Source organism: Oryctolagus cuniculus, chromosome 10 (assembly GCF_051225735.1).
Source record: "Oryctolagus cuniculus isolate XC-2025 breed Fujian yellow rabbit chromosome 10, ASM5122573v1, whole genome shotgun sequence".
NCBI classification, from domain to species: Eukaryota; Metazoa; Chordata; class Mammalia; order Lagomorpha; family Leporidae; genus Oryctolagus; species Oryctolagus cuniculus.
This window is the reverse complement of record NC_142876.1, coordinates 108,948,340-108,972,753: the sequence shown is the minus strand read 5'-3', so window position 1 is coordinate 108,972,753 and position 24,414 is coordinate 108,948,340. Positions and strand designations below refer to the sequence as shown.

Genomic DNA, 24,414 nt, shown 5'->3' with positions numbered 1-24,414 from the left:
AAGCCGATCCCAGGGGGCTCTGCTGAGGTTTGGGGGTAACTGCGGGGGACCTTCCGGGTGAGCGTGGGGATGCTTCCCTGCACCTGCGGCATTTGGAGCACCGCCCCCGCCCCCACCCCAGCGCGCTTTCCATCACTTAATTCGCTGACATCTCGGCCAGGTGGGGGTATTTGCCAGTGCCTGTCCTTAGATCTATGCTGTTCCTTCTCCTCCGCTCAGAGAAGCCCTGTCCCCGAGGAGAAGTACCCCTAGCGCGCACGCCACTTTGGGCCCAGGGACTTCGCAGGAGAAACAGGGACGCCCAGCCGCGCGGCTGGCTTCGCCAGCAGTGGCTCCCACCTGCTCCTGCTCGAGTCTGGCTTCCTTTCTGCCCGCCCCGCCCCCACCCCTTGATGTGAATTTGTTGATTGATCTGACGTCTTCCCAGCGGAGCGTGGGGGGTCAGTCCCGGGAGCTGTGAGTGCTGTCCAATGGGAATTACGTGCTCCAGAGCCTTTGAGGCGGCCTCTGTGGGGTCGTGGGCTGTTCTCGGCGCCGTGAGTCGCGGACAGGTTCGTCCCTCCCTTTCCTGACCTCGAAACTCCGCGATGAAATGAGCACTCACGTAGCTTTCGAATGACTGATAAGTGTTTTTGAGCCTCAACTTTCTCGTTTATAAAATGGAATATCCCTTGATTTTCAGTCTCCCCCAAGCACCTGGGGTTCAGAGGCTGTGGGAGACGTGAACGCACACTTAGGGTTACAAAGTAGGAGACTGGTCGAGGGATCTGGGGCTGTGGGTGGAAATGGAGGTGATTTAAAGACTCCTTCAGCAACGTCTGGGACCCTATTTGGAGATGCAAAAATCCTCTTGTCAGAGAAATGTAGTTTTGCTAAGACTTTGACAAATACCTTGGTAGGCCTTCCTGCTGGGGTTCCTGGCCTCACCTTGGGCAGCTGTCTGTCCTATTTACTTAACCTCTTTCATCTGTGGGTTGTCTTTGAGCCAGAAGCTGGGTGTGTGGGGCCGGAACCGCAGCTGGGGGTGAGTGGAGGCTGTGTGTGTGTGTGGGGGGGGGCATCAAGGGGTTTCCGTGTGTCTCCGAGGAGATGGCTGGGATTTTCATTGTCGTTTGGGATTCTTTCCTCTGTATGGTGGAGGAGGGGCTCCAGGAGATATATATATATATATATATATTTTTTTTTTTTTTTGAGAAAGTGTTCGCCACAGTCAGCAACTTAAACCAGCAAGAGGCTAGACTGTGTGCTGTCTCCCTCCTCCCTGCCTCCAGGGACAGAAAGAAAGGTCATCTGTAGCCTTGGCCTTCACAGCGATTGATTAACATATGCCGGCTAAAAAGCACCTTAGAGAAAATGGGACATCTTCCCGCTTTGCCTTCCAGGTTATGAATTGTGTGTACCCAGCGTCTTGTCTCAAAGGTAAGGAAGAGAGCGATGCTAGAGCAGACCTTGGTGAATTTAACATATGGTGGAGTAAAACCCAGTGATAAAATGTGGTGCAGTTTGATGTGTGCACAAACCAAATGCAATTGTGTAACCAGTGCCGGCTTTGCAAGCTACAGGATTTCCAGTCTCTGTAACCTGTATAGGCTCAATTCCCCCTAGGCGAATCATCTCTCTTAGTTTCCCGAGGCAAGTTTTATTTTTATTACTGTGATTCTGTAGTCTGTTACTTTGTTTCCCAAGCTAAAATGAGACTTTCTGATGATTGCTGCCATCCTTTTTAAATGGATGCAAACCAAGGTAGTTATACTTAAGCCAGGATAGAAAAATACAAGAATTTGGTCTTATGATCTGAGTGGGGAGTGAGTTGGTTGTCACAACTCACAGAGGCATCTTCACACCTTTGGGTCATGTCTAACTCAGAAAAAAAACAGTGCCCAAACTGATATATTGAGGCCAGTTTTTTCCCCCAAAAGCTTTCTCATTGAGTGAATTTAAACAATGTGAACATGAAATCATGTGACATCAAAATAGGAGTGAAGACAACTGTGGCCGCATTCTCACTTGCAACACAACAAAAGGGAAATATTTTAAATATTTTTACATTCCTCAGTGCTAAAAATTGGTGAAGAATTGTTAGAATTTCCGAGGAGAGATTGATGAATTGTTGGTGCTGTTGCCACATGGTGGCGCCACATTGGCTGGAGAATTGGAAACCTACCACTCTTTCCCAAACCCTCAGAAAGGAATCCCAGAAATAAAATCCAACCTGTTTCCAAAAATGATTCCCAAAGACTGTTTTCCAGTATCTGACAGGAAAGCCCCCCCTCTCTCACTGCCAACTCCCTGGATAGTCATTGATCCTGGCTCATTAGCACAGCTTGGGAATGGGGCAGGAGGGGTGGAGTTGAGACACTTTAGGCTTTCCCTCTGCAATATGGAGCTAAGGTGGCGTGTCCCTGAGGCTATAAGCAGGGACAAGGGGGAGGCTGGCCTAGATGTGTTAAAATCTCCCATCAGAATCCTCCCAAAGGTTTCAGAGGCTATTGGCAGAGCCTTGTCCATGGTAGACATGAAAGTGTATGTAGACCTGGCTGTAGCTATACTGTTGGCCAAGCATCCCACAAGCTGGAGTGAGGTCACCAGGGGGCAGGTAGAAATACTGTGTCCAGGTGTGGAGAGGGCTAAGTGGACCTGTTCAGCATTCCCAGTGTGACTGAGATGCTGTTTAGAATATGGCATTCGTTTGGTGGCTTCTGTGCCTGCTCCCGTTGAGTGTCAAGTGTTTGCCATATGCTGGATGCTACGTAGTCTGCACAGTGGGGAGGTGGCGGCTTTCCCATCTTGCACATAAAGGAACTGAGCTTTGAAAATGAGGCACTCTCTCTGAGTGTACACTGAGCGAGCCAGAGCCAGGATGGAGAGCCACAGTCGCTCAGATAGTTGCCTTAGCTGAGTTACTCAGCAGTGTGGGAAGAGCCTTGTCTTTTGTCCTTCCTGGCACCTAGGCTAGTACTTTGCATGCAGTAGCCACCGAGGTCTAAGTTTGAGATGGCTGGAAACAGAAAATTCTCTGGAAGGTGAGCAGGAAAGCATGCAGCACATGGCAAGAAGCTGAGGCCGAGTCTGTGGAACCTGTGACGTCAGCACTGAGTGTGTGCCCATCAGAACTTGTGGGCTTATTCCGTGTTTAAACTGTCAGGTAATGGAGGCCAGTCTTGAATATTTTTGTGGGTTTTTTTCCCCAAACTTTTTTTTTTTTACATGTGTTGATAACACATGTTGGTGATTATATATTTGGACAATTCATCTTTTTTTTAAAATTTTATTTATTTGAAAGAATTACAGAGAAAGGTAGAGACAGAGAGGTCTTCCATCTGCCGGCTCACTCTCCATCTGCCACGGCCGGAGCTTCCTCCAGGTCTCCCATGTGGGTGCAGGGGTCCAAGGACTTGGGCCATCTTCCACTGCCTTCCAAGGCCATAGCAGAGAGGTGGATCAGAAGAGGAGCAGTCGAGACTTAGAAATGGCTACCATATGGGATGCCAGTGCATCAGGCCAGGGCTTTAACTTGCTGCGCCACAGAGCTGGCCCCTGAACAATTTATCTTAACATAATATTCCTTGTTGTTTTGATATACCTGGGGTTAAACATTCCCCACTGATGGACAGTGAGTTGCCTCTGTCTTGGTATTTTTAAAAATACCATTGACAGTGTCCTTGATAAGATCTCATAGAAAGTACAAGAGTGTGTCGAGGGTTTATATCCCTAGATGATGAATAACTGGGCAGAAGGAATCTGTCACTTTGGCTCATTTTGCGGGTTGCTCTGGAAGCTTCCATGGAGCCCTAATTCCCACGTCTTCAGCCAAGGCTCGTGTTAATCAGATGCTGTAGTTAAGGTGAATCTGACAAACATGGAGGTGTTTCCCTGCCCTTCCACTTGGCATTCCCCCTAGAGATGATTTTTTTTTAAAGATTTATTTATTTATTTGAAAGGCAGAGTTAAAGAGAGGCAGAGATAATAATACAAAAGTTGCACTTTGTAAATTCACATTTATTAAATAAAAAAAAAAAGAGAGGCAGAGGCAGAGAGAGTGATGGAGAGGTCGGCCATCTGTGGGTTCAATCCCCAGATGGCCACAATGGCTGGAGCTGTGCTGATCTGCAGGCAGAAGCCAGGAGCTTCTTCTGGGTCTTTCACATGAGTGCAGGGACCCAAGGACTTGGGCCATCCTCTATTGCTTTCCCAGGCCATAGCAGAGAGCTTGATTCGAAGTGGAGCAGCAGGGTCTCGAACCGTCGCCCATATGGGATGCCGGCATGGTGTAGGCAGCAGCCTAACCCACTATACCATAGCACCAGCCCCAAGATGATCATTTTAATATATTTTGGTATTCCAGTTTTCTTTTCTATGCCTTGCTGGTTTTTATTGGAAAAGTTTTGTTCTTCACATTTAGGTCTTGTCTTATTATTTACACTTCTGTATTGTATGAGGCAGGAGTCTGTTTTCCATATTGGAAACCATTTATTTCTTTTTTCATTTAATGACTTTACAAATTGACACTCCTGTTTATGGCATCAGTAATCTCCCTATGCACCAGTCATGAGTTTCCAAGGCTATGGAAGCCCCTTGAGTTCTCCGACTCTTATCTTGTTTAGACAAGGTCATAGTCAAAGTGGAGGTTCTCTCCTCCCTTCAGAGAAAGGCACCTCCCTCTTTGAAGACCTGTTCTTTCCACTGGGATCTCACTCACAGAGATCTTTTTGCCAGAGTGTCTTGGCTTTCCATGCCTGAAATACTCTCATGGACTTTTCAGCCAGATCCGAGTGCCTTTAGGGCTGATTCTGAGGCCAGAGTGCTATTTAGGACATCCGCCATTCTATGAGTCTGCTGAGTATCTCACTTCCCATGTTGGATCACTCTCCCCTTTATTTATTCTATCGGTTAGTGTTAGCAGATACTAGACTTGTTTATGTGCTCCCTTTGACTCTTAGTCCTTTCATTATGATCAATTGTGAACTGAAATTGATCACTTGGAATAGTGAGATGGCATTTGCACATGCCACCTTGATGGGATTGAATTGGAATCCCCTGGTATGTTTCCAACTCTACCAATTGGGGCAAGTCAGCCCGAGCATGCCCCAAATTATACATCTCTTCCCTCTCTTATTCCCACTTTTATGTTTAACAGGGATCACATTTCAGTTAATTTTCAACACTTAAGAATAACTGTGTGATAATTACAGAATTAAACCAGTCATATTAAGTAGAACAGACAAAAAAAATACTATGAGGGATAATGTATTAAGTTGTCCATTAGCAGTCAGGGCTATGTTGATCAAGTCACCATTTCTCATAATGAATAGTTTGTTATTTTCTTTTTTTAAAAAATGATTTAATTATTTACTAGAAAGGCAGAGTTAGAGAGAAGGAGGGAGAGAGAGAGATAGAGGTATCTTCCATTCCTTGGTTCATTCCCCAGATGGCCACACAGCAAGGGTTGGGCCAGGCCAAAGCCAAGAGCTTCTTCTGGGTCTCCCACATGGGTGCAGGGGCCCAGGCATTTGGACCATCTTCTGCGGCTTTCCCAGGTGCATGAGCAGGGAACTGGATTGGAAATGGAGTGCCTGGGACTCAAACCAGCGCTCATATGGGATGCGGGTGCTTCAGGCAGTGCCTCAACCAGCTGCGCCACAATGCCAGGCCTGTTATTTTCTCAGTTGTTTTATTGCCATCTCTAGCTTACAAGGGGTCTTAAACATTTCATGGGATATGCACATTGTGGAAAACTAAGTGTAGGTGACCAGAATTCTTTGCACCAAAATAAGTTTATTTTTTAATTCCATATTCCATGAACTTTTTTTTTGAAGTACCCTGTTGTGAAAATTTCTGGTATATTTTTGGATTGGTTTCCTGATTCTGTTCTGTTCCTCTTTTTTCTTGATTCCTCAGCTACTATTTAATTTAATTATTAAAAGATTGATAATCTTCTCTCCTCATACTTAAGATTATCTTGGCTATTTATATTTCTTTCTTTCTTTCTTTCTTTTTAACAGGCAGAGTGGACAGTGAGAGAGAGAGAAAGGTCTTCCTTTGCTGTTGGTTCATCCTCCAATGGCTAAAGCGGCTGGCGCACCGCGCTGATCCGAAGCCAGGAGCCAGGTGCTTCTCCTGGTCTCCCATGCAGGTGCAGGACCCAAGCACTTGGGCTATCCTCCACTGCACTCCCGGGCCATAGCAGAGAGCTGGCCTGGAAGAGGGGCAACCGGGACAGAATCCGGCGCCCCGAGCAGGATTAGAACCCGGTGTGCCGGCGCCGCAGACAGAGGATTAGCCTATTGAGCCGCAGCGCCGGCCCCACATGATATCTTTAGATTAATTAGATGAGACTTTTTTTTGGTCATTTTACTACTGATCTGTCTGATTTGCAGGCATGATCTATCTCTATAAATCTTATTTTTGGCTCATTCTATAAAGCTTTATAATACAAGGGATCCTCAGGAAAGTCATGGAAAATGCATATTTTGAAAAAAAAATCCATGCATGTAGTTCAAGAATTTTTATCAAAATGAGCATATTGTAATTCCATGTTTTTTTTCCATGAACTTTTTGAAGCGCCTTGTCTTCTCCATGAAGATCTGGGACTTGTGTTAGTCACTTCACAGGTTTTTATTGTCATTGTCAATTTTTAATCCACAGCTCTATTGAGTTAAAACTTTAAATGGGTATGTTGTATGTGAAATTAATAATTCACTGTATTTTAGTAAATTCACAGGATTTTAGAAATCAATTTTAGGAAAATATAATTTTAGGACATTTCTGTCTTCTGCAAAAGAAATCCTGTACCTGTTGGCCGTCTCTTGCCAGCTTTATCCCACCCCAATCTATTCCCAGCACTTGGCAGCTGCCAGTCTACTTCCTGTCCATGTTAAGTTTCCCCAGTTTGGGTGCATCCTGGACCTTCATATACTTGTGATTATATAATAATATGTATGCCATTTAGTGTCTGGCTGCTTTCACTTGGCATGATGTTTGCAAGGTGCATCTGTGTTGTAATATCATCGTTTCATTCTTGTTTTATTGATATATTCCAACCTATGTTTCTACCACATTCTACTTACCCATTCATGAGTTGCTTACAGATTTTTTTTTGACCTTTTAAATGGGACCTTTCTTTCTCCAATTACATTTTTTTAATTGGTTATTACCAGTGTGTGGTAATAGGGCTGGATTTTGCACATTAATGTTCTAGGTGGCATCTTTGTTGGCTTGTAGGATGTTCTATAGAAGACCACGTACATTGCAGATAATGGTGATGTTGTCTCTTCTCATTTAATATCTGTCTTGTTGGCATGTGCTGCCTCGGCTTTCTGGCATAATGCTGAGTGATCATGGTGATGGGGATCTCCACTCTGGCGTCTGATAGAATGCTTTACATATTTATTTTTAAAATGTTATTTAAGGTATACTCATTTCATGTATTTCATATGTACAGTTTTAGGAACATAGTTGTAATTCCCATCCTACCCTCCCTCCTGCCAACTCTCCCTGCCTTCTTCCTCCTCCCTCTCCTATTACCACTTTTAATTTTTACATAGATTTATTTTCAGTTCACTTTAAGAATGCTTTCAAATATTCTCCAATAATATGATGGTTGCTTTAGGTTGGGAGTAAATATTCTCTAACTTTTTAAAAAAAATTCCATACCTTTGGTATTCTGATAGTATTTTTTTTAAGATTTAATTATTTGATAGGCAGAGTTACAGACAGAGGGATATATATAGAAGCCTTCCACCTGCTGCTTCACTTCCCAAATGGCCGCAACAATTGGGGCTGGGCTAATTCGAAGCCAGGAGCCAGGAGCTTCTTCTGGGTCTCCCACATGGGTGCAGGGGCCCATGCACTTGGGTTATCTTCCACTGCTATTCCAGGGCATTAACAGGGACCTGGATTGGAAGAGAAGCAGCCAGGACATAACCCACCACCATATGGAATACCAGTGTGACAGGAGGAGGCTTAACCTACTTCGCCATGGCACTGGCCCCTGGTCTTTGGTTCTTAAATTATACTTGTGTTAAATTTCATCAAACTCCTTTCCTGTATCTCCTGTAGTCTGTTAAAGTTGAATTATCATTGGATATAATGTCAACCGATTTTGAGTTTTCCTTCCAAAGTTGGTATTATGAGAACATGCTGTGCAGCATTATAAATTAACATTGCATTTGCTTTTTCAGATTATCCTGACACCCAGCCCTGAGAGTGACTTCTGTCGCTCCCTGTCTTCGTGGAGGAACGACACAAGACCCTGCGCTGTTCTTTCGTCTGCTCGGCCCTCCCCGGGTTTGCTGCTGGTTCTTCCCGGGTTGGCTACTGTCCCTTCCACCTCCGTGGAAGGGCGGTTCCCCCTGCCACATTCCCCACTTCCACGGGGGAGTGGCACACCGCCAGCTGGCTCTCTCGGGGGCTGCACAGGTGTTCCCCTTAGATGTTCCCCTTAGATGTTCCTGGTGCATGTTGTCTCTCTCCTCCTTTATAGTCCTCTTCCGCCAATCCCAACTCTGCTACCCACATGCCGAGTACGCTGCTCTCCTCCAATCAGGAGCAAGTCCTACAGTTTATTGGTTGAACTGGAGGCAGCTGTGTAGAAGCTGTTTCCCTTCTCAGCGCCATATTGTGGGAGAGCAGATGTATAGAATAAGTCTTAATTCCAGTAACTTAGTCTAGTCCGAGTTGCTCCCCACAGATCTCCCTTTCTTTTTATTTTTGGCGTTGATATGCGCCTGTCTTTGGTGCCCCGCAGCACACACTCTGCTCTGCTTGCTAGAGTTGCCCACAGGTGCTTACAAGCCCTATCAATCAGGCAAACCGAATCTGGGTCCTCTCTTCGCCATGTTGTGAGGTTTCTAGGCGCTGATGTGTGCCTGTGTTCGGTGCCCTGCAGCGCATGCTCTTCCCTGCTAGAACTGCCTGCAGGTGCTTACAAGCCCTAACAATCAGGCAAACCGAATCCAAGCCTTCTCATTGCCGTATTGTGGGGAGACTTATTGGTGTTAATTCGTGCCTGTCTTCGGTGACCTGCGGCGCATAAGCTGCTAGCCGCCCGCAGGTGCTTATCATCCTAATCAGGCAGACCGAATCCAAGCTCTCTCATTGGTGTGTTGTGGGGAGGCCTTTCTCTATTTCTCTATCTCCGGGCATTCCTATTTCTCCTATTTTACTTCTATCTACCAGCATTCCTATTTCTCTCATTTTACTTCTAAACTTCTGTTTCTCTTATCCCTGCGGCTTCCCGGCGCCCGCCCCGAGGCTGCTTCTCGGCACCTCGCCCCGTGGCAGCTTCACGGCTCTGCGCGGCTTCCCGGCGCCTCGCCCCGCCGGCGGGTTCCCGGCTCTGCGCGCACGCTCCGCGGTCTCCACGCACTTCGCGCCCGCACCACGGCCTCGCGCCAGCCCCGCGTTAGCCCCGCGTTCCCTATCTATTCATGCCCCGTGCTCTCTGCTCTCTCTGGGCAGCTTCCGCGAATGTTTCCGCCACCACCGGCATTCAGTCCAAGTTCCCTGGACTAACCTGGCGAATTCCAACCTGGCGGCCCACGTCTCTGCCTCTGGTTCCAGATTTTCGCCTTTTGCTCCCCGGGCTGACTTGAAGAATTCCAAGCTGGCTTAAGTCTTCGCCTCGGCCTGCACTCGCGGCTTCATCCTCCCTAACATTTTTTCTCTACCCGGTATGTTTCCCTAAGTTTTCTTCCAACAATATTCCTCCCTCATTTCTCCTGGCCTCTCCCCACAGTCCCTATCCAAGTCTAAGTTTCTTATAGGTTTCACTTTCACTTTCAACCTGCAGTCCGTATCTGAGTCTAAGTTTCTTCTTGCTTTCACTTTAAATCCTAACTTCTTTCCCACAGTCCGTATCCAAGTCCAAGCCTCCTCCAGGTTTCACTTTCGCTTTCGACCTTAGAGATTTCTCCCAGCTTCCCCCCGTAGTCCATATCCGAGTCTATGCCTAGACTTTCGATAGCTTCTTCCGGCACCTTTTCCATCCGGCTTTCCCCTAGGCTCTTTGTTAGTCTCTCTCTCCGGTATTTTCCCACTTCTTCCCATTTCTTTCCTCCTAAGTTTCCTATCCGAGTCACGGCACCATTATGTCGCTCCCCCTCTTCATGGAGGAACGACACTAAACCCTGCCTAGGCTTCATATCCGAGTCACGGCACCATTATGTCGCTCCCCCTCTTCATGGAGGAACGACACAGGACCCTGCGCTGTTCTTTTGTCTGCTCGGCCCTCCCCGGGTTTGCTGCTGGTTCTTCCCGGGTTGGCTACCGACCCTTCCACCTCCGTGGAAGGGCGGTTTCCCCTGCCACATTCCCCACTTCCGCGGGGGAGCGGCACACCGCCGGCCGGCTCTCTCGGGGGCTGCACAGGTGTTCCCCTTAGATGTTCCCCTTAGATGTTCCTGGTGCATGTTGTCTCTCTCCTCCTTTATAGTCCTCTTCCGCCAATCCCAACTCTGCTACCCACATGCCGAGTACGCTGCTCTCCTCCAATCAGGAGCAAGTCCTACAGTTTATTGGTTGAACTGGAGGCAGCTGTGTAGAAGCTGTTTCCCTTCTCAGCGCCATATTGTGGCAGAGCAGATGCATAGAATAAGTCTTAATTCCAGTAACTTAGTCTAGTCCGAGTTGCTCCCCACAACTTCCTTTTGTAGAGAGACCTTTTCCCTTCTCCCACTGAAGTATCAGTAGCTTGAAGAAAAATCAGGCTGGTTGGAGCATCACATGAGCGCCTTTACTAATTATCTACTTTGGCCGGTGCCGCGGCTCACTAGGCTAATCCTCTGCCTGCGGCACTGGCACACCGGGTTCTAGTCCCAGTCGGGGCGCTGGATTCTGTCCCAGTTGCTCCTCTTCCAGGCCAGCTCTCTGCTGTGGCCCGGGAGTGCAGTGGAGGATGGCCCAGGAGACCAGGAGAAACACCTGGCTCCTGGCTGCGGTGCACCGGCCACTGGGGGGTGAACCAATGGAAAAGGAAGACCTTTCTCTCTGTCTCCCTCTCACTGTCTAACTCTGCCTGTCAAAAAAAAAAAAAAAGTATCTACTTCTATTAGTTCTCATGTTGATGTTTTAAGCCAACCCCGGTGGGTTTTGCCTACCGAAGCATTATTTTTCTTCATGGCTCAGTGGCTCTCTGACTCTCTAGGACTTTATTGGACATCATAGTGAAGTCCACTGCAGAACAGAATTGCAAATCTTGCAGAAGATGGAGGGCTGCGTGGGGCTTGGTCAAACTGGGTTGACAATCTGTGGGAAGCACTTGCTTGCTGTGGAATAAGTGGGCTACAGGCAACCTTGACCTTGATTAAGGACTCAAGAAACAGGAACTGAGCGAGGATGTCCCAAATGCTGCAGAGGGGAATGAGTTGAGTGACCAGATAGAGAGAGGGTCTTCTGATGCCCACCCTCAGAGAACTTGGTACAAAAATGATGCTGTCTTTGAGCTTGTCAAAAATGTCACGTGCTCATTGAGGGATCTAAGGTTCTTCTAGGGAAATTAGACCCTAAATATGAAAGCTTAATTCACTCTAGGATAGCACTTTCCAATAGAAGTATACTTCTCAGATCACATGTAGTTTAAACTCTTCTAGTAGGTGAATTTAAAAAGTAGCAAAAAAGTGGGACTAATCATAATAGTATGTTTAATCCAATCATCAAGTTTTTGGATACATTTCAAGATATAAATGTCATTATTTTCATCCTCCTAATAATCTGCTTAATTCATATGCCACAGTTGATTCAACAAAACCATTCTTTTAAGACATTACACACACTTCATCTTTATATACATCATATTTTCTTAGGACCAAGTACATTGTCACAATCCATACATTTTTCTTTATATATAAATATACACACACATATATATTGTACATACATACATGCATGCATGCATGCATATCCAAATTACCCTCCAGGAAAGTTAATAAATTGATTTTGTCATTAGCAGTGTGTGAATGTCCCAGATCCCCATGCCTTGCCCTGGATAACTGCGATTATTCATCAACATTGCCAATTTCTTCAGCAAAAGAAATATCCCAGAATCTTGCCTTTTTATTTCACTGTTCTTCTTGTTTTTAATTTTATTTATTTGGAAATCAGAGAGGGAGGGAGGGAAGGAGAAAGGGAAGAATCTGCCATCTGCTGATTTGCACCCCAAGTGCTAACAACAGCTGGGGCTGGACTGGGCAGAAAGCCAGCAGCCTGGAATTCCACCTGGGTCACCCCCAGCGGGTAGCAGGGACCTAAGCTCTTGGGCCCCATCAGCTGCCTCCAGGGTACGTTAACAGGAAGCTGGCTCAGAAGAGAGGCTGTCCTTGATCCCTGGCACAGCGGTATAGGATGTGGGTGCCCTAAGAAGCAGCTTAAACCATTGTACTGCAACTTTCACTTTTCCTTACTGATGAGGCGGAATATATCTGCATATTTATGGCTCTTCTTCACTATAGAGTTGTGCACAGGGCTTGTCTTATTTCTTGCACATTATGCAACTTGCATTTATCCCTCATACATCATGTTCGTATTTCTAACTGTTGAATTTGTTCCATTACATGAAAATACCTTACTTTATTGATCTGTTCTTTTATAATGGACTTTGGATTGTGTCTGGGATTTTTTTTTTAACTTTTAAATAGATGCATTCAATACATACCTTTGAAATGTATTTGTGGGACAGATGCTGTGGCGCAGTGGGTTAACGCCTTGGCCTGAAGCGCTGGCATCCCATATGGGTGCTGGTTCTAGTCCTGGCTGCTCCTCTTCTGATCCAGCTCTCTGCTGTGGCCTGGGATGGCCCAAGTCCCTGGGCCCCTGCACCCACGTGGGAGACCTGGAAGAAGCTCCTGGCTCTTGGCTTCGGATTAGCGTAGCTCCGGCCATTGCAGCCATCTGGGGAGTGAACCAGCGGTTGGAAGACCTCTCTCTCTCTCTCTGTCTCTACCTCTCTCTGTAACTCTTTCAAATAAATAAAATCTTAATAGTTAAAAAAAGAAATGTATTTGTGCACATGCAAATGAAATTCTTGGGTTATATGCAGAGTTGGAATTGTAAGATCTCTTTTTCTAAGAATTCATTCACCATTTATTGGTATCATTGCCTTTCAATTTTTTACATTTTTAAAGTTTTCATTAATATGAAGAGAACAGATTGCACATATTTCAAAAAAAAAAAAAGATTGCACGTATTTCATAGGAAAAGTTGTAAGAAGATAACCATACTTCCCCTGCAATCCCTCTCCCTCCTCACTTTTTTTTCTTTAATTTTTGCAAAGACATGCTTTTAATCCACTCTGTAGTCACAGGCTTAATTCACAATTAACCATAAAAATTGGATCAATCATATCACAAGATGTCTCTTTCATTCCTATGCATTTTTCTATGTAAACTTTCAACTTGACTACCTGATACCAAATTGCTCCCCAATTGACAATGTTCATTTAAACTCCTTTAACAAGGTAGATATGCAGCATCTGTCACATTAACACAATAATGCTACAGAAGGAAGAACAAAGGTGTTAGAGACACTACGTATATATGCAATTATGTGTGTGTATAAATATCCTAAAGTTTATTTAGAAAGTTCAGAGGCCTTTGATGTATTCATTTTGAAATTAGGTCATATAAATAATTGTATTTACATGTCAACCATGTATATCATAGAAATATTTACCTAGCTTGGAAGAACTGGCGAGAGTTGAAGCAATAAGCTATTCAGTAGTGCGTGTAATTAGGGTGCAGTGCAAGAGGAGGTAAGCTCCTCTGTCCAGCTCTGCCCCTGCCTCGCCTGTCCCAGGACACAGCTTCACCCCTGGACAAGTTTTCCTTTTTGTCATTGTGTCTTTTAAAATCCAAAAGATTTTGATTAGGTGACTCCTAAGTAGCACTGTGCCGTTACCACCCCATGGGAGCGAGGGAGCGTGTGTATCCGGGACAGCAGCCCAGAGCCAAATGACCTCAGCAGGGGTTAGTGAGGAAACTGCAGGTGGCCTTGACTGTGGCAGGCCTTGATGCTTTCTTTACTCAGAGAAACCTCACCCCCTTCAGAGTCCTCCGAGCCCCCTGCCCCCAGAGTGAATACCGTATTTCTGCAAGGAGGGCAAAAAATGCTCTGTGGAACTGTGTGCCCAAAGGCGTCCAGACATTGTTCTGGTGTTTTCCTCGACCATTATTTTCTCGGGGTGATTGAGTTAAATCTTCTGTATGGACTTGTGCATCATCAGCTGGGGCAAGAAAAGCACCCTGTGCAATGTTCTGTGGCTGTGTTTCCCAGTGTAACGTCACTGGTGAGAGAGATGTTGATGTGCAGTGGGGCGCACACAGATCCATGCCCTGGGCCACCAAGCTAATGTCACTGAGCAGATACATGGGAAGAGAGTGCAAGATGAGGGTGCTCACGGAAGGGCAGGTGCCTGTGGCCTTGGGATCCAGTGTGGCTATTTGTCTTAGTCCTTGAATAATGTGGCGCTGAATCTTCATGGCTCAGATAACTATGTCCTGATGGAAGGATCGTTTCTTTTTTTGTGTGTGTGTTGAATATAACTACCTTAAAGTGTGCAGAGGCATTTTTTAGGGATGGATTCCTAAAACCTGGGGTTCTGCTGGACTCAATGAGGAAAAGAAAAAGGATACAAACCTCTCTACATTGTATTTTTTTTCTGAAGACTGTCCAATCTGTGTATACTTGATGCATCTAGTCCCAAACTGCTCCCTCAGTTCCTCTTAAAAACCAGTGTCTCCAGCCGGCGCCGTGGCTCAATAGGCTAATCCTCCGCCTAGCGGCGCCGGCACACCGGGTTCTAGTCCTGGTCGGGGCGCCGGATTCTGTCCCGGTTGCCCCTCTTCCAGGCCAGCCCTCTGCTGTGGCCAGGGAGTGCAGTGGAGGATGGCCCAGGTGCTTGGGCCCTGCACCCCATGGGAGACCAGGAAAAAGCACCTGGCTCCTGGCTCCTGCCATTGGATCAGCGCGGTGCACCGGCCGCAGCGCGCCGGCCGCGGCGGCCATTGGAGGGTGAACCAACGGCAAAGGAAGACCTTTCTCTCTGTCTCTCTCTCTCACTGTCCACTCTGCCTGTCAAAAAAAATAAATAAATAAATAAATAAAAATAAAAAATAAAAAAAAAAACCAGTGTCTCCAGCTTGTGTCACTCATCTATGTGGCTCCAGCCTCAGAAACTAGGGCGGGCACTGTTGTTCCTGTTTTGTTATTTTTAGTTTTTTAAGACATACTTACTTATTTGAAGGTCAGAGTTACAGAGAGGCAGAGGCAGAGAGAGAGAGAGAGGTGTCTTCATCCACTGGTTCACTCCCTAAATGGCCACAGTGTCCTATTCTGGGCTCATCCAAAGCCAGGAGCCAGGAGCTTCTTCTGGGTCTCCCACATGGGTGCAGGGGCCCAAGCACTTGGGCCATCTTCTACTGCTTTCCCAGGCCACAGCAGAGAGCTGGATCAGACGTGGAGCAGCCAGGACTCAAACTGGCACCCCTATGGGATGCCGGCACTGCAGATCAGGGCTTTAACCTGCTGTGCCACAGTGCCAGCCCTTTATTTTTATTTTAATTAGTTTTTAACAGAGGCAGTGTGATTTGTGGATACAATTGGAATAACCTAATGAGGCACTGGGTTTTTTGTTTGTGTTTGTTAATGTGACTGTGGCTTTGTTGTACTCATTAGGGATTTTAATTGGCTAGAATGACACATAACCGTAGTTTTTGAGACTAATCTCAGAGATGCGGTTTTAACTGGATCCTTTCCAAAGTGTTTCAGAAATGCCCCTGTCGACTTTTGGGCTTTGCTGCCTGGCACATGGGTGGTGCTGATTCCCTCCGGCTTCCCTTGGGCTCCAATGCCCGAGTCCTTCCTCCCACAGGTCCCAGGCCCCTGATGCCTGCTGCCCTCACTGCCGCCACGGCCACCCTCTTGCTGCTTGAGTTGCTCTCCCCTGAGGCTGCTGCTTCTGGTGAATGGGAGGCAAGGCTGACATTGCCCACTTCTCTTTTATACACGGGCCAAATGCAACAGGGACGAGAAACAAAAGACCAAATGCGGTGTGCGGCACACCTGGGAGATGGTTGATTACCCCAGAAGGTGGTGGAAAGGTTGCCAGGAGAAGATGACCAAGTGTAGGTGCATGCCGGTGGCTTAGAGATAAGACCTGTGTCCTCGGTGAAGGCCAAGGCTTCTGCAGAGTGCAGTTTCCAGTCGCTTCCGAGTAACCGTGGGCACGGGGAGACTGCAGAGCTGTGGGCACTTCCTACTCCTGACCGAGCACCTCCCCTCTTGCCCTCGTGATCAGTTTGCCCAGATACAGTTGCTACAGCTTCTTGCTGGACAACTTTGATGCTCTTTTCTCTGTGGGATCATTCTTGTCTGTTTATCAATCTCTTTTCTTCTCCTCTCATCATCATTCCCTTTCTTCTGCTGTTTGGGCTTTATTCCTTTCTTAATCTCTCCAGTTTACATGGTTAACTTATTAACTTACAGAATTACTTCACATCTGTGTGCTTAGGACTATAAATTTCTCTTTAGGTGTTGCTTCAGCAGTATTTGCATACCACAAACTTTGATATGTAGTGTTTTTGTTACTGTTCACATCTAAGTTTAAAAACTTTTCTCTGTGATTGCTTCTTTGACTTAGGACTGGCTTATAAGTTCTCTTTCCAGAATTTAATGGTTGTTTTTGTTTTAATGCACACTGATCAGAGAGTGCTGTCTCCTTGATCTAGTTCTTTGAAATTTTTTAAAAGATTTGTTTTATTTATTTGAAAGACAGAGTTAAAGAGAGAGGTAGAGACAGAGCGAGAGGTCTTCCATCCGCTGGTTCACTTCCCAGATGGCCACAATGGTGGAGCTGCACTGATTTTAAGCGAGGAGCCACGAGCTTCTTCCGGGTCTCCCATGTGGGTGCAGGGGCCCAAGCACTTGGGCCATCTTCTACTGCCCTCCCAGGCCACAGCAGAGCGCAGGATCGGAAGATGAGCAGCAGGGACCAGAACTGGTGCTCATATGGGATGCCGGCGCTTCAGGCCAGGTGTTAACCCACTGCACCACAGCGCTGGCCTGAAATTGTCTGTACTCTGTCTATATATTAACTTCCACATTTCAGAGAAAACATGCAAATTTGTATTTCTGTGTCTGGCTTGTTTCACGTAGCATAGTGATTTCTAGTTCCATCCATTTTGTTGCAAATGTCAGAATTTCATTGTTTGATTGACTAGTATTTCATTTGTGTGTGCATGTGTGTGTGTGTGTATGTATCACAGTTTCTTTATCCATTCATCAGCTGATGGCTATCTAGGCTGATTCAATATCTTTGGTATTCTGAGTTGGACTGTCGCTCCCCCTCTTCGTGGAGGAACGACACTAAACCCTGCGCTGTTCTTTTGTCTGCTCGGCCCTTCCCGGGTTTGCTGCTGGTCCTTCCACCTCTGTGGAAGGGCGGCTCCCCCTGCCACTTTCCCCACTTCCACGGGGGAGCGGCACACCACCGGCTGGCTCTCTCTCGGGGGCTGCTCAGATGTTATCCGGATGTTCCTCTTAGATGTTCCTGGTGCATGTTGTCTCTCTCCTCCTTTATAGTCCTCTTCCACCAATCCCAACTCTGCTACCCACACGCCGAGTATGCTGCTCTCCTCCAATCAGGAGCAAGATCAGCTCCTGCAGGTTATTGGTTGAACTGGAGGCAGCTGTGTAGAAGTTGTTTACTCCTCTCCCAGCACCATATTGTGGGAGAGCAGATGCATAGAATAAGTCTTAATTCCAGTAACTTAGTCTAGTCCGAGTTGCTCCCCACAGTTCCCCCTTTCTTTTTATTCTTTGGGTTGATACGCGCCTGTCTTCGGTGCCCCGCAGCGCACACTCTGCTCTGCTTGCTGGAGTTGCCCACAGGTGCTTACAAGCCCTACCAATCAGGCAAACCAAATCCGGGTCCTCTCTTCGCCATGTTGTGAGGAGGTTTTTAGGCGCTGATGCGTGCCTGTGTTCGGTGCCCTGCAGCGCATGCTCTGCTCTGCTAGAACTGCCTGCAGGAGCTTACAAGCCCTACCAATCAGGCAAACCGAATCCAAGCCTTCTCATTGCCGTCTTGTGGGGAGACTTATTGGTGTTGATAACGTGCCTGTCTTCGGTGACCTGCAGCTGCCCACAGGTGCTTATCGTCTTACTAATCAGGCAGACCGAATCCGAGCCCTCTCATTGCCATGTTGTGGGGAGGCCTTATTTTTCTCTATTTCTCTATCTCCAGGCATTCCTATTTCTCCTATTTTACTTCTATCTGCCAGCATTCCTATTTCTCTCATTTTACTTCTATACTTCTGTTTCTCTTATCCCCGCGGCTTCCTGGCGCCCGCCCCGAGGCGGCTTCTTGGACTGCCACAGATTGAGATTACAGGTGTCTCTTACTTAGGCTGACTTAATTTCTTTGGGATATAATCTGAGAAGTTGGATAGCTGGGTCATATGGTGAATCTATTTTTTTTTAAAGAGACTTCACACTGTTTTCCATAACAGTTCCTTGAAATTAGTAGACACTTATTTATGGACTGATACGTACCTATTTTTCACAAATTTTCCAAGTTTTCTTCAGAGAATTACTGGTTGCAGTGACTTATGTCTATTAGCTTAAGCTAGTTAATTGTGTTATTCCAAAATTCCATTTTCCTTACTGATTTTTTGAAACCTTATTCATCAGTTACTAAGGGAGAAATACAGAGATGAATTTATGGATTTCATCTCGTGCTTCTAATTTTGATTTGTGTATTTTGAAGCGATGTTATCAGGTGCATTTTAGTTCAATGTGAGCATTTACCACTGTGAGAGGACCGTCTTACTCTTTCTTAATGCCTTGTTGTTAAGCTGTCATTAGAGTTTTACTGGTTTCCCTTTGCTTACTATCTGCCTGTCTTCTCATTTTGATCCTTTTACTCTCAGCAGTTCTGTGTATTTCTATTTTATTTATGAAAGTGTTGGTAACAGTATAAAGTTGCTTTAGCTTTGTCCCTATTTTAAGATTCCTTTTTAAAATTTTTTAAAAAATTTTATTTAATATATATAAGTTTTATGTATTTCACGTATACAGATTTAGGAACATAGTAACACTTCCCACCCTACCTTCCCACCTGCCCATGCTTCAAGATTTCTTCCTCCTCCTTCTCTTATTCTCTTAATTTTTACAAAAATCAGTTTTCAGTATATTTCATACTCACAAGGTTAACCCTACACTAAGTAAAGAGTTCAACAAGTACTATGAAGAAAGAAACCCCACTATTCCTCAACAATAGAGACAAGGACTGTAAATAGTCATGTTTATTTTGCTTTTCTAAGCTGTAAGTTTGAATTGTAGAAGTTGTGTTTATTTACATTATTAATTTGAGTATATTTGGATTTATCTTACTATCTTACTTTGCCTTTCTGTTTTTTTTTTTTAAAGATTTATTTATTTGAGAGGAAGAGGTAGAGAGAGAGAGAAAGAGAATCGGTCGGTCTTTCATCCCCTGGTTCTCTCCCCAAATGGCCACATCAGCCAGAGCTTGGCTGATCTTTTGAAGGAGCCAGGAGCTCCGGGTCTCCCATGTGGGTGCAGGGGCCCAAGCACTTGGGCCACTTTCTGCTGCTTTCCTAAGCCATAGCAGAGAGCTGGATTGGAAGTGGAGCACCTGGGACATGAAGAAGTGGCCTATGGGATGCCAGCACTGCAGATGGAGGCTTTACCTGCTATACCACAGCACTGGCCCCCTGTTTTTCCCATTTTTAAAGTATACAGTAGTACCCCTTCTCTACAAGGAGTATGTTCTGAGACCTCCATTGGATTCTAGAAATAGTTGGCAGCACCAAACCCTGTCAGATGTGCTAGGCTCCCCCCGTGTGCCTTGTAGCATCAACACACAGCACAGAGTTCATTTGTTCTTCCTGGGTTTATGCCCTGATCCTCTTTCCCATCACTACTCTCGTGCTCTGGGGCCATTACTAAGTCAAAGAAGGGTTACTTGAGTAGCAACACTGCAGCCCTGCAGCAGAGGATTTAATAACTGAGACAGCAGTTGAGTGAGGAGTGGGCGTGGAAGGAGCATCCAGTGTGGGTATGCTGGACAAAAAAAGGGGACTTGCATCTGGGGGCGGGACCAAGCGGTTCAGGTCTGGACTTCCTTATGCACGACTTAAAACCTATGCATTGTATGTACGTATGAAAGCTGCCCCTCAATATCCGTGGGGTCTTCATTCCAGAAACCCCCGCAGATTCCAAAATCAGTAGATGCTGAAGTCCCATGTGTGAGATGTCATGGTATTCACATAGTACCTGCACAATATTCCTGTGTATTTTCATCTCTGTGTTACATCCAATACATAAAACACTGGCAGTGCTATGTAAATAGTGGCTGTGCTGTATTTTTAGTACCACAAGAAGAAAAAGGTCTGTACATGTTCAGTACAGAGGCAATTTTTTTTTTTTTTTATTCACAGGCAGAGTGGACAGAGAGAGAGAGGAAGGTCTTCCTTTGCCATTGGTTCACCCTCCAATGGCCGCCGTGGCCGGCATGCTGCGGCCGGCGCACCACGCTGATCCAAAGGCAGGAGCCAGGTGCTTCTCCTGGTCTCCCATGGGGTGCAGGACCTAAGCACTTGGGCCATCCTCCACTGCACTCCCGGGCCATAGCAGAGAGCTGGCCTGGAAGAGGGGCAACTGGGACAGAATCCGGAGCCCCGACTGGGACTAGAACTGGGTGTGCCGGCGCTGCTAGGTGGAGGATAAGCCTGTTGAGCCGTGGCGCCAGCCTCAGTACAGAGGCAATTTTAAAGAAATATTTTTGGCCCACAATCGGTCACAGCCATAGATATGGAACTGCAAGCACAGGAGCCTGCCTGTAGTGGGTTTCCTCTGATTGTCCTGTAGGATTCCTGGGTTTAAGCCTGAGGATTGATGTTTGATCCAGGACTTGAGAAATTTCCAGCCATCATTTCCTTTTTTTTTTTTTTAAATTTATTTGACAGAGTTATAGACACAGAGAGAGAGAGAGAGACAGAGAGAAAGGTCTTCCTTCTGTTGGTTCACCCCCAAATGGCCACCATGGCCGGCACTGCACCGATCTGAAGCCAGGAGTCAGGTGCTTCTTCCTGGTCTCCCACGTGACTGCAGGGGCCCACACACTTGGGCCATCCTCCACTGCCTTCCCGGCCACAGCAGAGAGCTGGACTGGAAGAGGAGCAACCGGGACAGAACCCGGCGCCCATATGGGATGCCAGCATTGCAGGCGTAGGATTAACCAAGTGAGCCACGGCGCCGGCCCCCATCATTTCTTTTTAAGATTTTTTTTATTGAAAAAATATTTTAAGAATTTTCTTTATTTGAAAATCAGAGTTGCAGAGAGAGAGAGAGAGAGAGAGAGAGAGAGAGAGAGAGAAGTCTTCCATCTGATGGTTCACTCCCAATATGGCTGCAATGGCTGGAATTGTGCTTATCCGAAGCCAGGAGCCAGGAATTCCCTCCAGGTCTCCCATAAGGGTGCAGGGGCCTAAGGTCTTGGGCCATCTTCTGCTGCTTTCCCAGGCCACAGCAGAGAGCTGGATTGGAAGTGGAGCAGCTGGGACTTGAACCAGTGCCCAAATGAAATGCTGGCGCTTCAGGTGGTAGCTTTACCCACTATAGCCCCGGCCCCCTCAGCCATAATTTCTTTGAATCTTACTGTTCATTCTCTACCATCTCTTTGTGAAAGTGCAATAGATACAGACATCTCCCCTTTTCCACAGGGAGTCCTGAACTCTGCATACACTGTTTCCTCATTCTATGTGCCTGTGATGAAGTTTAATGTATAAAGTAGATAGCATGAGAGATGAACACTAAAACAGAACAGTGACAACAACATATATAACGTAAGCTAAATGATGGTGGTCTTTCTCTCCTGAAAGAGGATATTTTTTTGTACTTTTATTTAATAAATATAAATTTCCAAAGTACAGTTTATGGATTACAGTGGCTCCCCCCCCATAACTTCCCTCTCATCCACAACCCTCCCATCTCCCACTCCCTCTCCCATTCCATTTGCATCAAGATTGATTTTCAATTTTCTTTATATACAGAAGATCAATTTAGTATATATTAAGTAAAGATTTCAACAGTTTGCACCCACACAGAAACACAAAGTGTAAAGTACTGTTTGAGTACTAGTTATAGCATTAAATCACATTGTACAACACATTAAGGACAGAGATCCCACATGAGGAGTAAGTGCACAATGACTCCTGTTATTGATTTAACAATTGACACTCTTGTTTATGGCATCAGTAATCACCCTAGGCTCTTGTCATGAGTTGCCAAAGCTGTGGAAGCATTTTGAGTTTGCCGACTTCAATCTGATTTAGACAAGGTCATAGTCAAAGTGGAAGTTCTCTCCTGCCTTCAGAGAAAGTTTCCTCCTTCTTTGATGGCCCGTTCTTTCCACTGGGATCTCACTCACAGAGATCTTTAATTTAGGTTTTTTTTTTTCTTTTTTCTTTTTTTTCCAGAGTGTCTTGGCTTTCCATGTCTAAAATACTCTCATGGGATCTTCAGCCAGATCCGAATGCCTTAAGGGCTAATTCTGAGGCCAGAGTGCTGTTTAGGACATCTGCCATTCTATGAGTCTGCTGTGTATCCCACTTCCCATGTTGGATTGTTCTCTCCCTTTTTGATTCTATCAGTTAGTATTAGCAGACACTAGTCTTGTTTATGTGATCTCTTTGACTCTTAGACCTATCATTATGATCAATTGTGAACTGAAATTGATCACTTGGACTAGTGAGATGGCATTGGTACATTCCACCTTGATGGAATTGAATTAGAATCCCCTGGCACGTTTCTAACTCTACCATTTGGGGCAAGTCAGCTTGAGCATGTCCCAAATTGTACATCTCCTCCTTCTCTTATTCCCACTCTTATTTTAACAGAGATCACTTTTCAGTTAAATTTAAACACCTAAGAATAATTGTGTCTTAATTACAGAGTTCAACCAATAGTAATAAGTAGGACAAATAAAATACTAGGAGGGATAAAGTATTAAGTTGTTCATCAACAGTCAGGGCAAGGGCTGATCAAGTCACCATTTCTCATAGTGTCCATTTCACTTCAACAGGTTTCCTTTTTGGTGCTTGGTTAGTTGTCACTTATCAGGGAGAACATATGATATTTGTCCCTTTGGGACTGGCTTACTTCACTCAGCATGATGTTTTCCAGATTCCTTCATTTTGTTGCAAATGACCGGATTTCATTGTTTTTTACTGCTGTATAGTATTCTATAGAGAACATGTCCTATAATTTCTTTATCCAGTCTACTGTTGATTATTCCTCAGAAACCTGAATATAACCCTACCATACAACTCAGCCATCCCACTCCTTGGAATTTACCCAAAGGAAATTAAATTGGCAAACAAAAAAGCTGTCTGCACCTTAATGTTTATTGCAGCTCAATTCACAATAGCTAAGACCTGGAGGATAAATATTAATCTTTTCAGATCATGTTTGACCAACTGCAGGCAGCTGGAGTTGCAGACAGAGAAACCATGAATAAGGGAGCGACTGTGGACCTTGTGCCTTCTTCATGTGTTACCTGGGAGCTTCAACCTCTCTCGCTTGATCTCCATTCTTAGTGCTATATCAGGTTTTTATTTGTCAACCGGTTTACTCTCTTCTCTGCCGTGTCTATTGTGTTTACAAATTTACCGGCCACGGAGTCCCGGCAAGATGGCGGAATAGGAAGGGAGCACACTGATAGTCTGGGGAGAGATAGTTTAATAAAAGTGGAGATACTGCAGGTTCAAGGAAGAGTAGGGGAGGAAACAGCAGAAGAAACTCTTCCGGAACGCGTGACTCACAGCGGACCTGCGTGGACAGCGTGGGAGCCCACAGTTTGGGACATCAGCGGCAGACTCAACACACCAGCGCTGGAACGCGAGGTGAGCCGAACCTCAATAGCCCGAGACACCGGCAGGCAAGCGGAGAGAGGAGACTAGAGGGAACGACCCCCCGGGGGGGGGAAGTTCACAAGGCTAACTGGAAGAGAGAGAGAGAGAGAGAGAGAAAAAAAGGGTGACTAGTACGGACACGGGTTTCTCTCTCTCCGCTCACCTCTCAAGGGCGAGCAAGACAAAGAGCAGGCGCCATCTTGGACATACGTCATAAGCAGAGCGACCTCAGGTCTGCACCGGCCCTGAGCCTAGCAGAAAAACCTGACTCTGGGCGGGGCGAATTAACAGGAGATTAGGAGCTAGTAAATTTGTGGTGCTACTGAACTGAGACTGTGAAAAAAGAGACGGTGGGGGAGAGAACTCACGGAATTCACGTGAGCACTCTCCAGAGACGCTACAATTCCGTAACTTTGGCAACCCAGTGGGAGGCTGAAGGAGAATTTGAGCCCACTCTAAGGGCCGAACAGATTCCCTGTGGGGATCTTGG

The 24,414-nt window shown here is 45.9% G+C and overlaps 1 protein-coding gene across 7 annotated transcripts in view; it reads left to right on the top strand.

The window, feature by feature from the left end:
• The window catches only part of MYRIP (myosin VIIA and Rab interacting protein), a 557,931-nt gene that overhangs the window by 240,348 nt on the left and 293,169 nt on the right, over positions 1 to 24,414 (top strand). Inside the window, exon 1 of one of the 7 annotated variants that reach the window (XM_089306528.1) lies at positions 397 to 551. The exons of 4 other annotated variants lie outside the window; for them this stretch is intronic. The gene's annotated coding sequence lies outside the window, so the exon portion shown is untranslated. Of the gene's footprint in view, positions 1 to 396; positions 552 to 912; positions 1,025 to 1,395; positions 1,420 to 24,414 lie in introns of those variants that run through there. 2 more of the 7 variants (XM_089306529.1, XM_089306530.1) reach the window with 2 other exon arrangements.